Below are 18677 nucleotides of genomic sequence, written 5' to 3' on the forward strand. Positions count from 1 at the left end.
CCCATTGGCTGTCCCTTGTATCCCTAGGACTCATTCATTCCATACCTGGAACCCAGTACCTCTCTCAAAGGTGTCCATTCTTTATCTAACCTAAACACTTAGGTGGTAAACACAATTACCTCATGTTCAGCATGTGTAAATTGGCGGTCTATTTTTCTGGAAACATTGCTTAAAGCACTACAAATGATGTCATTACATTAATAAATTCGGTTTCATTCTTCATTCACAAGAAAGGAGAAGGGAAAGATTTCTTTGTGGCCCAGGCCCTGTCACTAAGACCCTTCCCAATGTGGAGAACAGGCTGAGTTGCCCAGAGCACCTCTGGTCCCTCAGCTGAGTGACCAGGGACATCAACATTGCAGGAATTCCCATGGTGGCCAGCAGAGAGAGCTCGAGCACCACAGACCCGGAGGGGCGGTTCTTCTGCTGGGCAGTGATGGCCAGCAGAGGGCGCACCATCGGCTTTTCTGACCCAGGGCACCTGAGAGCAGGAAGGGCTTCTGTTGCTCCCAGGGGACGCAGGGCCTCTGCTGCTGCCTCAGGACAGAGAGCAGAGATGTGTTTCCAGCAGGTTCTGCTGCCCGCCCCAGGGGTGACCTTGGGAGCTTTGCAGCAACTTGGTGTCTCCTGAGTCGCCAGAGAGAAGCTGTCTTGTTGTACTGAGTGCTGAGGAGGGGACACTGGGTGGCTTCCCTGGGAAAGCTAGTTGCTGAGCAGCACAGGTCCTTGCATTTTTCTGGGTTGTCCCCATGTTTCATTCCTCCCCTTCCCGGACAATATTTGAACAATACGTATTTTACTAAAGGACTCACGGATTGCAGGGTCCCACAACATCACCTCATAGATGCAGTGGATGGTTTGTTCCAGATTCAGGCTTGTTTCCGGGAAGAAATCCTGACAGAAACTCAGAAGAACGGGAGCTGCATTCCGTTAGGACGTGAATACATGAAATGTTCGTCTCAGGACCTTCTAGAAGAATGAGCTGGGGGGCGCCTGGGTGGCTCAGTCGGTTAAGTGTCCGACTTCAGCTCAGGTCACGATCTCGCGGTCCGTGAGTTCGAGCCCCGCGTCAGGCTCTGGGCTGATGGCTCAGAGCCTGGAGCCTGCTTACGATTCTGTGTCTCCCTCTCTCTCTGCCCCTCCCCAGTTCATGCTCTGTCTCTCTCTGTCCCAAAATAAAATAAACATTAAAAAAAAATTAAAAAAAAGAAAAAAAAAAAAGAAGAATGAGCTGGGACCCACTTTCCGAGTCCTGCTGGAACCAGAGACCGAGGTAAGGGCACAAACTGTCCCCCACATCATACATGCTTTAAAAAAAAAAATTAATTGTTATTTTTCCAACATAGTGAAGTGATTGAAAACTATAGAAAACCTGGTAGGTAGCTGTCATTAACCTTATTTTATCTTTGAATTTAAATTCCAGTGAGTGAAGATACAGTGTAATATTAGTTTCAGGTGTGCAATATAGAGCAACACTTCCACACGTCACCCGGTGCTCATCCCAGGTGCACTTCTTAATCCCCAGCAGCTGTTTCACCCATTTCCTCACCTCACTGTGGAAGCCCTCAGTTTGTTTCCTAGTTAAGAGTCTGTTTGTTTGTCATTGTCTCCTCCCCCCCACCTTTGTTTTGTTTTATTTTCATGTGTTAGTGAAATCATCTGGTATTTTTCTTTCTCTGACAGGCTTATTTCACCCAGCATTACATTCTCTTGCTCCATCCACCTCGTGGCAAATGACAAGATTTCATGTTTTTATGGTTAAGTAATATTACGTTCCACTTACTACATCTCAATTTATTCACCAGTTGATGGGTGCTTGGGCAGTTTCTGTAATTTGGCTGTTGTAGAAAATGTTGCTGTAAACATCAGGGTGCATGTATACCTTTGAAGAATTAGTTTTGTATTCTTTCTGTAAATACCTCGTAGCGAAATTTCTGGATCAAAACGTAGTTCTATTTCCAGTTTTTTTTCTTTTGACAAATCTCCATGATGTTTTCCAGAGTGGCTGCACCAGTTTGCATTCCTACCCACAGTGCAAGAGTGTTTCTCTTTCCCCACATCCTTGGCAACACCTGCTGTTTCAGCCTTCATTGATTTTAGTCATTCTGACAGATGTGATGTGTTATCTCATTGTACTTTTGAATTGTATTTCCCTGAAGATCAGTATGGTTGAGCATCTTTCATGTGTCTCTTGGCTATGTGTATGTCTTCCCTGGGAAAGTGTCCATTCATGTCTTCTGCCCATTTTTAATCGGATTTCTCATTTTTTGGGTGCTGTATAACTTTATATAGTTTGGACACTAACCCTTTATCAGATGTCGTTTGCAAATATCATTCTGTGAGTGTTTTGTTGATGATTTCCTTGGTGACAGAAGCTTTTTATTTTTAAGAAGTCCCATTATTTTTGCTTGTGTTTTCCTTATCTCAGGAGATATATCTACAAAGATGTTTGTACAGCCAATGTCAAATAAGATACTACCTGTGTCATCCTCTGGGATTTTTATGGTTTCAGGTTTCAAACATAGGTCTTTATCCATGTTGGATTTATTTTTGTGTATGTTTTAAGAAAGTGGTCCATTGTTGTTTTTGTTTTGTTTTGCAGGTTGCTGTCTAGTTTTTCCAAAACCAATGTTAAGGAGACTTTTTTTAAAGTTTATTTATTTATTTTTGAAAGAGAGAGAGAGAGAGAGAGAGCATGCAGAAGAGGAGCAGAGAGAAATGGAGACAGAGAATCGCATGCATGCTCTGCACTGCCCTGAGATCATGACCTGAGCTGAATCCACAATCACATGCTCGGTGACTGAGACATCCACGTGTCCCAAGACTATCTTTTTTTTTTTTTTTTTTCCATTCGATATTCTTTCCTGCTTTGCTCAGCATTAACGACCATATAGGTGTGAGTTCATTTCTGGGTTTCCATTCTATTGATCTATGCCTCTGTGTTTTGTTGTTGTTGATGTTTTGCCAGTAGCATACTGTTCTGATCAGTACAGCTTTGTAATATAACCTGAAGTCTGGAACTGTGATGTCCAGCTTTAGTTTTCGTTTTCAGTTTTGTTTTGGCTGTTTGGGGTCTTTGTCGTTCCATACAAATTTTGGGATTATTTGTTCTAGTTCTGTGACAAATGTTTTTGTTAGTGTGATAAGGATTTCATTACATGTGCAGATTGTTTTGAGGAGTGTAGACATTTTAACAGTATTTTCTTCTTCCCATCCATGAACATGAAATATATTTCCTTTTCTTTGTGTCCTCTTCCATTTCTTTCATCAGTATTTCATAGCCTTTAGAATACAGGTCTTTCACCTCTTTGGTTAGGTTTATTCTAGGTATCTTGGGGTATTTGGTGCACCTGTCAATGGGATTGATCCCTTACTTTCTCTTTCTGTTAATTCATTATTCGTCTACAGAAATGCAATAGATTTATGTACATTGATTTCTGTATATTGTGATTTGTCGAATTCATATATCAATTTTAGCAATTTTTAAGGGAGTCTTTCATGTTTTTTATAGAGAGCATCATGTCAGTTCCATATAGCGAAAGTTCTACTTCTTCCTTGCCTATTTGGATTCCTCTTATTTCTTTTTGTTGTCTGATTGCTGTCACTAGGATCTAGTGCTATGTGGAATAACAGTGGTGAGAGGGAGCATCCCTGTCTTGTCCCTGACCTTGGAGGAAAAACTTTCCATTTTTCCCCATTGAGGATGAGATTAGCTGTGGGTTTTTCCTAGATGACCTTTATATGTGCAGGTAGGCTGAGTCTCCATGTACTTTGCTGAGGGTTTTTATCATGAATGGATGTGACATTTTGTCAAATGGTTTTCCTGCATCTGTTGAAAGCATCATATTGTTCTTATCCTTTCTTCTATTATTGTGGTGCATCATGTTGTTTGATCTGTGAATGTGGAATCACCCTCCCAGCCCAGGAATATATCCCACTTGATTATGGTAAATGATTCTATTAATGTATTGTTGACTTTAATTTGAAGGTATTTTAATGGGAATTTGGGCATACATACTCATCAGCCTATTGGTCTGCAGTTTTATTTAAAAAATTTGTAACATATTTTTAAATGTTTATTTACTTAGAGTACATAAAAGTGAGGGAGAGGCAGAGAGACAGGGAGAGAGAGAATACAGCCATGCTCCACACTATTAATGCAGGGTCCAACGTGGGACTCGAACCCACGCACTGCAAGATAATGTCCTAATCTGAAATTGAGAGTTGGACATAAACCGACCAAGCCACACAGGTGCCACTCCAGTTTTCGGTTTTAGTGGAGGCTGTATCTGGTTTTGGTATCAGGGTAATGATGGCCTCATAAGATGAATTTGTAGGTTTTCCTTCTTTTTTATTTTTTGTAATAATTCGAGGAGAATACATATTACCTCTTCCTTAAATGGATGGTAGAATTCATCAGTGAAGCCATCTGGCCCTGAACTCTTGTGTTCGGGGGTAGATTTTTTTAATTACTAATTTGATTTCTTTCTTTTTTCAGATTTTATGTTTCTTTCTGTTTCAGTTTTGGTATTTTGTGTGTTTCTAGGAATTTGTCCATTTTTCTCAGCGTGTCCAATTTGTTGCATGTAATTGTTCATAATATTCTAACTGTATTTTTGTGGTGTTGACTGTTATTTCTCCTTTCTTACTTGTGATTTTATTTATTTGAGTCCTTTCTGTCTTCTTTGTGAAAAGTCTGCCTAGGAGGTTTTCATGTTGATTACTGTTTTCAAAGAACCAGCCCCTGGTTTCATTGATTTGGCCTAGTGCCTTTTTGGTTTCTATATTCCTTATTTCTGCTTTAACCTCTATTATTTCCTTCCTTCTGCTGTTCTTTTTCTCATTCCTTTAGTAGTCAGTTAGGATAGTTTGAGATTTTTCTTGCTCCTTAAGGTAGGCTAGTATTGCTATATACTTCCATTGTAGACTGCTTTTGCTGCATTCCAAAGGTTTTTACCAGTGTATTTTCATTTTCATTTTCATTTGTTTCAGTGTATTTTCTCACTGATTTCCTGTTTGACCCATTCATTTAGTAGCATGTTGTTTAACCTCCCTTTATCTGTGGCCTTCCCCCCCCCCCTTTTTTTTTTCTGGTCAACTTCAAGTTTCCTAGCTTTGTGGTCAGAAATGATGCTTGGTCTGATCTCTCTTTGGGTACATGTTGAGGCCTGATTTGTGACCTAGAATGTGATCAACTCTGGAGAATGCCCCATGTGCGCTTGAAAAGAATGTGTGCTCTGCCATTTTAGTATGGAGTGTTCTGAATATATCTGTTAAACCAATCTGGTCCGGTGTGGCATGCAAAGCCATTGTTGCCTTGTTGATTTTCTGTTTACAGGTTCTGTCCATTGATGTGAGTGATGTGTTAAAGTCCTCTACTATCGTTATATTATTATAAATGAGTTCTTTTATGGTTGTTGTTAAATGTTTTATATACTTGGTGATCGCATGTTGGGTGCATCAAAATTTAAAATCATTGGATATTCTTGTTTGGCTGTCCCCTTTAGTATGAGGGGACATCTTATTATGTCTTCCACTCTTGTTATAGCCTTATTTATTTATTTTTTAATATAAGTCTTAGTTGACATACGGTGCATTCTCGGATTCGGGAGTAGAATTCGGTGATTCATCCCTTACATACAACACCCAGTACTCATCACAACAAGTGCTCTCCTTAATACTCGTCCCCCATCTAGCGCAGTGCTCACCCATATCCCTCCATCAACCTTCAGTTTTTTCCTCTAACATTAGGAGACTCATGTGGTTTGTTACCACTCTTCTCTTTCCTGCCCCCTTCCCTCGTTTTCATCTTTTTCTTAAATTCCACGAGTGAAATCATATATTTATCTTTCTCTGATTGACATATTTCACTTAGCATAATATATTCTAGCTCCATCCACATCGTTGCTAATGGTAAGATTTCATTCTTCTTGAAGCTGAGTTATATTTCATTGTATATGCATATGTATGTATGTATATATGAACATACACATATGTACATACGTATACACACACACACACACATACACACACACACACACACAAACACACACACACCCCATAACTTCTTTATACCTTCATCAGTTGATGGATACTTGGGCTTTCTCCATAGTTTGGCTACGGTTGATAATGCTGCTATAAATATTGGATGTATGCAATTTCACTTTAGGTATTTACCCAAAGAGTACCAAAATAGAGTCTCAGTTTTAAAGTTTATTTTGCCTGATATAAGTATTGCTACTGGCTTTCTTTTGACATTATTGACATGATAAATGTTTCTTCATTTCCTCACTTTAAATCTGCAGGTGACTTAAGTCCAAATAAGGCTTTATAGGGAACATCTAGATAGGTCTTGTTTGTTTTTTTTTTTTTTTTGTTTCTTTTCTTTTCTTTTCCTTTCTTTTCTTTTTTTTGGCCATTCTGACAGCCTATCCAATGTCTTTTGATTGGAGCATTTAGTCCATGTACATTCAGAGTAATTATTGATAGGTATATATTTAGTGCCATTCTACTAGTTGTTTTGCCATTGTTTCTTGATGTTTTCTCTGATCCTTTCTTGTCTGTAACACTTTTGGTCTTTCATTTCCACTCAAAGAGTCCGATTTAAATATTCATTTCTTTTGACTGGTAGTACATTTCTTTACTTATTTTTAATATTTCTTCTTTTTTAAATTTAAGCCCAAGTTACCTTAAACTGGAATATTAGTTACTTTAAAGTGGAATAAAGTTTCAGGAATAGAATTTAGTGATCCATCAAGTACAAAATATACGCAGTACTCATCCTAAGTAATCCTCCTAAATGCCCATCACCCATTTAGCCCATACCCCTATTCAGTAACCCTCCAGGATCCCTGAGTTTCTCCTCTGTTTTTAAGAGTCTCTTATCATTTGACTTCTTCTGTTTGTATCTTATTTTTGCTTTCCTTTCACTACGTTCATCAGTTTTATTAAATTCCACATATGAGAGAAATCATATGATGTGTTTCTTTCTCTGACATATTTTGCTTAGCATAATAAAGTCCGGTTCCATCCACGCTGTTGCAAATAGCAAGATTTCACTCTTTTTAATCACCAAGTAATATTCCCTTGTAAAAATATACCATATCTTCTTTATCCATTCATCAGTCAATGGTCATTTGGGCTCTTTGCATAATTTAGCTATTGTTGATAATGCTGCTATAAACATTGGAGTGCATGTGCCACTTTGAGTCAGCGTTAGTGTATCCTTTGGATAAATACTTAGTAGTGCAATTGCTGGGTCCTAGTGTAGTTCTATTCTTGTTTTTTTGTGACAAATCTCCATACTATTTTCCAGAGTGGCTACACGACTGCATTCCCACCAGCATTGCAAAAGCGTTCCCTTTCTCTGCATCTTTTCCAACATCTGTAATTTCCTGAGATGTTAATTTTAGCCATTCTGATAGGTGTGAGGGGTTATTTCATTGTGGTTTTGATTTGTATTTCAGTGATGACTAGTGAGATTGAGCATCTTTTCACGTGTGACCAATCTGGATGTCATCTTTGTTAAAGTGTCTCTTCATGTCTTTTGCCCATTTCTTCACTGGATTATTTGGTTTTTGGGTGTTGAGTATGATAAGTTCTTAATAGATTTTGGGTACTAACCCTTTATCTGATATGTTACCTGAAAATATCTTCTCCCATTTCATTTAGTTGCCTTTTAGTTTTGCCGATTGTGTCCTGTGCTGTGCAGAAGCTTTTTATCTTGAGGTCCCAATAGTTCATTTTGGTTTTTATTGTCCTTGCTTCTGGAGACATGACAATCAAGAAGTTGCTGCAGCCAGGATCAAGGAGGTAGATTGCGTCTTTTCTCCTCTAGGATTTTGATGGCTCCTGTCTTACATTTAGATCTTTAATTCATTTTGAGAGGTGTATGTGTGTGTGTGCGTGTGTGTGTTTGCGTGTGTGTGCGTGTGCGTGGTTTAAGAACATAATCCAGGTTCATTCCTCTCACTGTCCAGTTTTCCCAGTACCATTTGCTGAAGAGACTCTTTTTTTCCATTGGATATTTTTTCCGGCGTTGTCAGAGATTACTCAGCCATATGTTTGAGGGTCAATTTCTGGGTTCCCTATTCCGTTCCATTGATGTCTGTGTCTGTTTTTGTGCCTGTACCATACTGTTTTGATGATTGCAGCTTTCTAATACACTATAAAGTCCAGAACTGTAATGTCTCCAATTTTGTTTTTCTTTTTCAACATGACTTTGGCTATTTGAGGTCTTTTCTGGTTCCTTACAAATTTTAGGGTTGCTTGTTCTAGCTTTGTGAAGAATGCTGGTGTTATTTTGATAGGAATTGCATCGAATGTATTGATTGCTTTGGTTAGTATTGACATTTTAACAATATTTCTTCTTCTAATCCATGAACATGGAATGTTTCTCCATTTCTTTGTGTTTCTTCAGTTTCTTTCATAGACGTTGTATGGTTTGTTCCTTTATTTTTTTTTAATGTTTATTTTTGAGAGAGAGAAAGAGAGAGCACATGAGCAGGGGAGGGGCAGAGAGAGAGAGAGAGAGAGAGAGAGAGAGAGACAGACAGACTCTGAAGCAGGCTCCAGGCTCTGAGCTGTCAGCACAGAGCCTGTCGTGGGACTCCATCCCACAAATGCGGGATCATGACCTGAGCCGAAGTCAGTGCTTAACCGACTCAGCCACCCAGACGCCCCTCTATTGTTTTAAGTGTACTGCTCTTTTACCTTTTTGGTTATGCTTATCCCTGGGTATTTTATGATTTTCAGTGCAGTTGTAAATGAGATCAATTCCTTGATTTCTCTTTCTGCTGATTCATTATTGGTGTATAGAAGTGCAATCAACTTCTGTATATTGATTTTATATCCTGAGACTTTCCTGAATTCCTGTATCAGTACTAGCAGTTTTTCAGTGGAGTCTTTTGTATTTTCCATGCAAAGTATCATGTCTGCGAAGAGGGAAAGGTTGACTCCTCCTTGCCAATTTGGACACCTTGTATTTCTTTTTGTTGTCTGATTGCTGAGGTTAGGACTTCCAACAGTATGTTGAATAATAGTGGTGAAAGTGGATATCCCAGTCGTGTTCCTGACCTTAGGGAGAAAGATCTCAGTTTTTCCTCATTGAAAATGATAGTAGCTGTGGGTCTTTCATATCTGGACATACTGATATGAGGCACAATCCTTTTATCCCTCCTTTCATGAGGGTTTTTTGTTTTCATCAAGAATGGATGCTGCATTTTGTCAAATGCTTTTTCTGCATCTATTGAGAGGATCATATGGTTGTTATCCTTTCTTTTATCAATGTGATGTATCACATCAGTTGATTTGCAGATATTGAATCTGTTGTGCATCCCAGGAATAAATCCGATTCATTGTGGTGAATAATTCTTTTTATGTATTGTTGGATCCGGTTTGCTAAGTTTTGTTGAGAATTTTTGCATCCAGGTTCATCAGGGAAATTGGCCTGTAGTTTTCCTTTTTAGTGGGGTCTTTGTCTAGTTTGGACTCAAGGCCAAGCTGGCCTCATAGAATGAGTTTGGAAGTGTTCCTTCCATTTCTCTGCCCATGACCTTATCTTGTTCTTTCATTTGGGATGCATTCCTCTTGTCTTGGCATTTTGGCTGAGTATTTGCCTTCTCTGTGTTACCAAAACTCATTATGTTACCTGCCTGTGAGATGAATGGCTTTATGAAGAGGAGGTCATCTCGTGTCCAGGGTCTGGCACATCAGGGAATGTCTGTGGTATGTGTTGCATGCAGTGTTTTGTGTTCTGGCTGCACTATCCTTCAGGGCAGTTGTATGGGCAATGTATAGTCCTTGGCCAGAATGTGCTGAGTTTTATTTCGGTCTGCTCCGATCTGCTTGTTAAATGAGACTTGAAACGACTGCCACTCGAAGTGAAGCCCTGCAGAACTGTCTGGTCAAGAGAGGTGGTGTGGTCATGGGCTTCACCTGGTCTTCTGGGGAAGGGGCCAGCTCCATTGGGACTGAGGCAAGCTTGATTGAACTAGAAGGCTAGACTCGCCAAAGCACAGGAATGTGGGGTTGGTGTAAGCAGCTTAGGCAGGCAGTGTGGGGATGACCTTGTTTCCAGAAGATGGCTCTCTGTTTATGCTGGGGGAAAGAGGAGGAAAATGGTGCCACCCAGCTCCTCTGTCCTAGCTCCTTTGTCCCCTCATTGTGAACACTGCCTCTCAGGGATGCTCTCCACGATGAGTGTATAATCTCCCCACTGTGTGCACCAGGTGATGTACAGATCACTGTTTCCATGCCGTCTGCCTGCAAGTCGTTTGCTGCATTCTCTTCAGGAGTAGGCCAGTGCCCTTATGGCTGTGTCCCAGCCAAGACCGCTAACCTTTAAAACTCCACATTCTCAGGGTGCCTGAATGGCTTGGTTAAGTGTCTAACTCTTGATCCTGGCTCAGATCATGACCTCGTTGTCGTGGGATTCTCTCTTTCCCTCTATTCCTGCCCCTCCCTTGCATGTGCTCTCTTTCTCTCTCTCTCAATATAAACAAACTTTAAAAAATGGTGGCATGGAATATCTTATTTAGACAATATTACCTCCCTGAGGGGAATGGAAGTGATCTATCAGTTAAATTTCCAGCACTGACTAGGAAATTATTTGCTGACTGGTTAAAGGTTACATTCCTACAGGAATGAAATTAGGTTTAGTGACATGGGGCCTTAACATAAGTAACTCCATGACGAGTCTGTGATTTTTCTTAACATTCCAAACCCAAATTTTTACACATACATTTTTTTAATTAAAAACATAGCCCTAAATAATATTTTAGCCATCCTCTGCCGGCCCGATGATCATATCCTGTGAAACTGTGACCATCTCCTAATCATAGGTGAAGATCAACTCTGTGGCTCTAAGATCTTTGTGGCTCTAAGTTACTTTGATGTATGTTACTAAGATCTTTGTGAGTCTAGGTTACTGCTGGCCTTTTGAAGTCTTTGACCTAGGGACACCCAGCCAGGTTCCTGAGCCATCACTTAGGCACAGAAGCACCCTTTCCAAGTCACCTCTTCCTAAAGCGTTGTCTTTCCCTCTTGTACTTCTGGGTCTTACCCTTTTGCAGATCACATGCTGTGATGGACATCCTCTCATGCAAACCTGTCAAAGTAGCCAAGAGAAAGCTGCTTGCCTGTGACTGCCACTTCATTGTCACATCTTTTCCTTCTGAAACCCCTTGAACTCCCTATCGTTCTTCCAGTCTTTGGATATCTCTTTGATTTGAAATATTTGATTCTCATGCATTCCTGCTAAAAACATGCGTGAAAATATTAAATCAAGGATTCTTTACAATAGGTGAGCCAGTCACAATGATTCTTCTGGCCGTGTGTATATTTTTATTTTGACAATGTTCAGGCATGATTTGAAGTACATCCTGTAAAATCTGAGTATCATTCATTATCTAGGATAACCACCTTTATGGAAAGCCATTCAATGACATGCTCATTCAAGATCAGAAAAACACTTAATTTACATACCACACAATACAGTGGTATATACATACGTTATTATCTTAAAATATGTAACATAGATGTTTCTATGATTTATATATCATGCATTCAGTTTTCTGTACCATGAATGCTATTATTTAAATTAAACATTAGTAAGAACAAGAATAGGTACACGTTCATCACTAGTAACTAATACTAGAACTAGTCATATAATATTATGTGTTGAAAACATAAAACCATGATTACTAATAATCTTTTCATTTGAGATGGGTTCCTAGTTACCAAAAAAATTGGGAAGGTATTGCTGAGTCTCCACATACATCAGACTGTTTTCTGAATATTGATGTCCTATGAGTTGGTACATGATCACAATCAATATCCCAAAGAGATATGGTAGTATTAACTAAAGTTTATATTTGTATTCAGATCGCTTTGGTTTTAACTTCTTCTGTTCCAGACTCATCCCAGCTGGCACATTACAGTCATCCTATCTCAGGCTCCACTTGGCCATGACAATTTTTAGATTTTCCATATTTTCATAATCTGCAAAGTTTTGAGGGTATGTTTGTAGAATGTATTTTGTAGAATGATCCTTGGTTGGGATATGTCTAATGTTTGTTCAAATACTTAGGCCAGAGTTACTGTGTTTTGGAGCAAAAGATCCAGGGGCATAAAGCCATCCATAATTATCATTTCACATAAAGGTTGTTTACTCTGAAGGCTGGGGTCTTTTGTGGTTCCATACAAATTTTAGGACTCTTCTAGTTCTGTGAAAAATGCTGTTGGTTTTTTTTTTTTTTTTTTTTTTTAAATTTTTTTTTCAACAGTTTTTATTTATTTTTGGGACAGAGAGAGACAGAGCATGAACGGGGGAGGGGCAGAGAGAGAGGGAGACACAGAATCGGAATCAGGCTCCAGGCTCTGAGCCATCAGCCCAGAGCCTGACGCGGGGCTCGAACTCACGGACCGCGAGATCGTGACCTGGCTGAAGTCGGACGCTTAACCGACTGCGCCACCCAGGCGCCCCATGCTGTTGGTTTTTTGATGGAGATTGCATTAAAAGTGTCAATTGCTTTGGGAAGTATAGACATTTTCATGAAATTTGTACTTCCAATCCACAAGTATGGAATGTCCTTCCATATCTTTGTGTCATCTTGAATTTCTCTCATCACTGTTTTATAGTTTTCAGAGTATAGGTCGCTCACCACTTTGGTTAGATTTATTCATAGATATCTTATTATTTGGTGTACAACTGTAAATGGGACTGTTTTCTTAATTTCTCTTTCTACTACTTCAGTATTGTCTAGAAACACAACAGATTGCTGTACAATGATTTTGTATCCTGTGACATTGCTGAATTCATTTATGAGTTCTAGTGTTGCTGGGTGGACTCTTTAGGGTTGTCTATATATAGTGTCATGTAATCTGCAAAGTGTGAAGATTTCACTTCTTCCATATTTGGATTTGTTTTTATTTTATTTTATTTTATTTTATTTTATTTTATTTTATTTTATTTTATTTTATTTCTTTTGTTTTGGTTCATTTTGTTTCATTTCATTTATCTGCTGGCTGTGGCTTGGACTTCCAGTACTATGTTTATTAAAAGTGGTAAGAGTTTATGGCCTTTTGTAGCAACGTGGATGGAACTGGAGAGTGTGATGCTAAGTGAAATAAGCCATACAGAGAAAGACAGATACCATATGGTTTCACTCTTATGTGGATCCTGAGAAACTTAACAGAAACCCATGGGGGAGGTGAAGGAAAGAAAAAAAAAAAAAAAGAGGTTAGAGTGGGAGAGAGCCAAAGCATAGGAGACTGTTAAAAACTGAGAACAAACTGAGGGTTGATGGGGGGTGGGAGGGAGGGGAGGGTGGGTGATGGGATTGAGGAGGGCACCTTTTGGGATGAGCACTGGGTGTTGTATGGAAACCAATTTGACAATAAATTTCATATATAGAAAAAAAAAAGTGGTAAGAGTAAACATCCTTGTATTCTTCCTGACCTTACAGCAAAAGCTCTCAGATTTTCCCCACTAAGGTTGATTATAACTGCAGGGTTTTCATAGATAACCTTTATTACATTGATATATGTTCCCCATAAACTTAATTTAGGGGGTTATAATCATGAATGGATGTGTACCGTGTCAAATGCTTTTTTCTGCATGTATTGAAATGACCATATGGTTCTTTTCTTTTAAAGTTTATTAATCTTGAGAGAGAGCGTGAGCATGGGAGGGGCAGAGACAGAGTGCAAGACACAGAATTCAAAGGAGGCTCTTGGCTCTGAGCTTTCAGCACAGATTCTGATGTGGGACTTGAACTCACGAATCATGGGGTCATGACCTGAGCTGATGTCGGACTGTTACATTATTGAGCCACCCATATGCCCTGATCATATGGTTCTTATCCTTTCTCCTGTTGATGTATTGTATCACATTGATTGATTTGCGAATATTGAACCACCTTTGTAGCTTGGGAATAAATCCCACTTAATTGTGGGATATATTTACAGATGTTAGATCTTCTTTTTGGATTGTACCCTTTACTGTTATATAGTGTCCTCCTCTGTCTCTTGTTATGTACTTTTTTTTTTAAGTGTATTTTTTCTGATACAAATTTTGCTACTCCAGCTTTTGTTTTTTCATCCATTCTTACACCCTATGTCTCTAGATTGGAGCATTCATTCCATTTACCTTCAAAGAAATGATTGATATATATGTATGTATTGCCATTTTATTACCTGTTTTCTTGTGGTTTCTAATGATTTTCTCCGATCCTTTCTTGTCTGTCTTTCATGTTTTGCTTATTTTCTTTAGTGATCTATTTGATTTCTTTATCTTTATTCTTAGCATATTTATGACTGGTTTTAGTATATGGTTACTTTAGGTGTTTATATAACCTCTTCTGCATTTAGCAGTTTGTATTAAGTTGATGGTCATTTACCTTTGCACCCATTATTTTCTCCTCCCTAGGTTTTTGGTAGATGTTATTATATTTCAAATCCATTTCTCTGAGTTTCTTAACTGATTTTTTACAGAAATATTCATTTTTTACTTGATTTGTGTCTTCTACTCTATACTGTCACTTTGGTCTCTTCTTTCCACTCAGAGTCCCTCTTAATATTTCTTACAGGACTGGTTTAGTGGTACAAACACCTTTAGTTTTTGTTTGGGAAACTCTGTGTCTCCTTCCATTCTGAATGATAGCCTTGCTGGATAGAGTATTCTTGGCTGCTGATTTTTCCATTCAGTACTTTGAATATGTGATGTCACTCACTTCTGGCTTGCCAAATTTCTGTTCAGAAATCTGTAGCTAGCCTTAAGGGTCTTCCCTTCTAAGTTAAGGTCTCTTTGTCTTGCTGCTTTTAAGAGTTTTTCTTTATTGTCACTGTAATTTGCAAGTTTGCTTACAATATGTTTGTGTGTTGGCCTGATTTTGTTGATTTTGATGGGAGTTCTCTAGTCTCCCGGGTGTGGATGTTTGTTTCCATCCCCCAATTAGGGATGTTTTCAGCTATTATTTCCTCAAATAAATTTTCTGCCCCCTTTTCTCTTTCTTCTGGGACTCCTACAATATGAATATTATTATGTTTGCTGTAGTCACTGAGTTCCCTTAGTCTCATCTCACATTGCAGAATTCTGTTCTCTCTCTTTGGTTCAGTGTGATTAATTTCCATTACTCAGTCTTTGAGGTCCCTGGTTTGTTCCTCTGCATCTTCCATCCCTCTGTTCATTCCAGCAAGCGTGTTTCTCCTTTATTGTGTCCTCAATGTCTACTGTATTATTTCTTATCTCTAGTCAGGGGTCTCACTCTTCTACTCATTTTGCAACTCCAATGAGTATCCTTATAATCATTGCTTTCAATTCTTTATCAGGTATGATACTTATATCTCTTTGGCTTAGGTCTCTGGCTGTGGCTTTGACTAGGTCTTTCATTGTGGACAAACATCTCTGTGTGTCCATTTTGTCTGTCTCTCTGGCTCTATTTCTCTATGTTAAGAATGTCAGCTGTGCCTTCTGCTCTTGAAACTAATGACATTATGAAGAAGAGGTTCTGGAGACCTCCGTAGTGCACGTCTCCATTTATAGGACCTGGACCTTCAGGGGGATATCATATTGCTCACGGCCTGATGTTGTGTCTGGGTTACTTTTCCTTTTAGTACAGGTGTCTGCACTGATTGCATGCCTGTTGTGGGCTGTGCTTGCTCTCATTGGTGTTAGTGGGACCCAGGCAGGCCATCTGCGGAGTGTTATGCCCGCTGGGTAACTTGGGAGCAGGGCAGGAGTGGTAGCAAACTTGCACAGGGCTACTAGTCCTATGCCATATTTCCCAATGTTTGGTGGCTGGGGCCAGGGGTGGAAGCTAGGGGCTTGAGGATATGCACAGAGCATATCTATGCCTGAGGACATGTGGCTGGGTGAGACGGATGAGGGTGCCTGGATGTGCACAGCTGGGTGAGGTTCAGATGTGCACAGCATGCTGTGGCAGCTATGCATGCAAGTTGTCCGGCAGGGTGCCCTTGTGGTTTTAAGAATGTTTTCCCTGGGGCGCCTGGGTGGCGCAGTCGGTTAAGCGTCCGACTTCAGCCAGGTCACGATCTCGCGGTCCGTGAGTTCGAGCCCCGCGTCAGGCTCTGGGCTGATGGCTCGGAGCCTGGAGCCTGTTTCCGATTCTGTGTCTCCCTCTCTCTCTGCCCCTCCCCCGTTCATGCTCTGTCTCTCTCTGTCCCAAAAATAAATAAAAAACGTTGAAAAAAAAATTAAAAAAAAAAAAAAGAATGTTTTCCCTGAGACCAGCAGTCTTGGTTTGGTGAGTCCCCCAATGAACCCTTGGGACTGGCACACTGCTAGCGGGTTAGGTAGCAAGTGTCTGTGCAGCCTCACCCTCTGGTGGGTGCTTCTATGCTTATTCTGGGAGGCTGGGGAGAAGAATGGTGCCTGTGAGCGCCCTCATTGTTGGAGAAGTCCTCCAACACACTCAGGAATCAGCATGAATACATCTGTCTCCTGTGGCCTCGGCATTGTGTAAAATGCCATGTTCACATCGCCTCACTACACAGGCAGGGACTTGGCTATCACTCATCCCCCTGGATCACCCAGTGCTGGGTCAGCTGACCTCCAAAGCTCCAGGATCTAAACTCAAGGGAATTCAGCTCCTCTGGGTTTTAATGCCAAGTGTTATGGAGATTAGTCTTCCCTGTGTCAGCTCCCTGGTGTGAGCTCACTTTCTCTGCCCATTCTGCAGGCAGCCAGCCTCCACCTTTCTGACCTTCCTAACCTTTCTGATGCAGCTTCTTTCTATTTAGGTGTGGAGTTTGTTCTGCCAGTCTTTGGATCGCTCTCTGGTTCATGGACTTGGATGTGGATGTTATGTAGTTGAAAACATGGGGCAGGGTGAGCTCAGGGTCCTCTTATTCTGCTATTATTAATTTTTTAAATGTCTTATTATTTTGGATTTTTGAGACATGGGCAGACTCATATCACTCATGCGCTTCAGTATTAAAAAGGAACTTTCCCACATTTTCTTCTAGTATTTTATGTTTTGAAACTCTCTTTAATGAGGTATAATTACATATAACAAATAGCCTCAAGTTAAAGGGTATAATTTGATGAGACTTGAGGGTACAGGACCATGGGTACAGCACCATGAAATCATATGGTTTCCTCCTAAACCTTCCATCACGATCCCTTTGTCTAAGGCTAATGTTGCTTTTGAAGTAAGGAGTACTTTTTTTTCACGTTTTCAGATATTGCCCAGGTGTCTGAAAGCCTGCCTTGTGGCACCTCCTTTTCCGATAGTCTATATTCTTATAAGTATTGCAGTCCGTCTACCTTTGGACTTTTGCTTCTAGTGTATCTCTCTGTATGTTCACATACTTTTGTTCCACTGCTTTAATGTTGAGGCCTTCATCATTGCTTTAATTTTCACTAAATAGTATGAGCTGTAGTTCCACTTATGACAGAAAGCACAGGCTTCCTGTGTTAGGTGTTCAAGAGCAAGGCAGATATCCTGAGCACTTGAGCTGAGAATTTCACTGTGTCTTTTTTCCAGCCCTCTTCCCTTCGCTTGGAGACAGGAATCTCCTTTTGTTCACACAGAAATGTGGGTGAAGTCAGTAGAAAACATTCCCTTCTCTCCTCTTCCCTTTATCTCTCAAACTCCCTGTCGCTACCTTCTGCCTTTCCCTTTCTCTGACTCAATCCCCCAGGCCCACTGTTCCACTCCAGCCATGATCAGGGTGTCCTCCAGCTGCTGGCCTCTGCCCTGTCCATCCCTCAGTAAGGAATCTGGAGTAGGATTATGGAGTTCACAGGACTGATCAACAAATCTGTGATCCTCAGAGCCCTTCTGCACAAGGTTGCTCTCTTGTGGAGACATGACATCCTGGGTGAGGATCTGACTCCATGTCTGGTCTCCTCACTCATCTCCCACAGTCACTGTTGGTCCCTGATCCTTACCCACCCTTAGAAACCAGCCATATGCTAGGGTCAGGTACCTGTCTATCTGACCCCAAGCACCAGGAGTCAGTGAATATTTCTAAAATAAATGAGCACAAGCACCCCATGCATCTAGATGTAGGAAGTTACCATCACCCCAGAAAACTCTCTTGGGCTCCTCTGCACAAAGGGTTATCTTGCTACTATCCTCCATCACCTCAATTTCTGCTAGTTCATTACCGGTGTGTATAGGAACCGACTGTGTGCATTCGATGGGCAGTGAGATTAGGTGCTCCTAGAAGCAGACACTGAAACAGAGACAGAACAGTAAAAGTAGAATTAAGGGATACTAAGAAGGACAAAGTGGAGAGCGCAGGGTGGGCAGTGAAAGCATGCAGACAGATCTGACACATTTTTAAGATATATAACCACCATAGTCTGTCACGTCACACAGTCCTCTTGAAATTTCAAAATAGGTGTCATATAAGGCAGTGAGATTTACGAGATTTGGGGTTATTTCCCTATGGTCTTATGTTTTCCTACATGCATTCCTCTTCAGTAGTTAATCAGTGGCCTCAGATGAACACTTTAGTGTGTGGATGCATCTGCGAGTCTATATGTAATGGAATATGATTGTCTTCAGATCTCAGATGTAGAACTCTGATATACATACAGATTCTCATAATTATCTTTTGCTTTCTTTGTCTTGTAGGGCCTGAATTTTAATAGAAAAAGTGTGTCTTTGTTTTATTGTTTAAAATGGCGATTCCCAATCCCTGGGCTG

The 18677-nt window shown here is 40.2% G+C and overlaps 1 long non-coding RNA gene across 1 annotated transcript; it reads left to right on the forward strand.

Annotated features, from left to right (window-relative positions):
• Window positions 1-1222: 1222 nt before the first annotated feature.
• LOC132691454 (uncharacterized) lies at window positions 1223-17023 on the forward strand. The gene is made up of 2 exons (XR_013554844.2): window positions 1223-1273; window positions 16762-17023. It is a non-coding gene; the product is annotated as an uncharacterized LOC132691454 (long non-coding RNA).
• The last annotated feature ends 1654 nt before the right edge of the window (window positions 17024-18677 follow it).

The sequence above is a fragment of the Panthera onca genome, chromosome B1 (assembly GCF_046562875.1).
Source record: "Panthera onca isolate mPanOnc1 chromosome B1, mPanOnc1 haplotype 2, whole genome shotgun sequence".
In the NCBI taxonomy this organism is placed as follows: Eukaryota; Metazoa; Chordata; class Mammalia; order Carnivora; family Felidae; genus Panthera; species Panthera onca.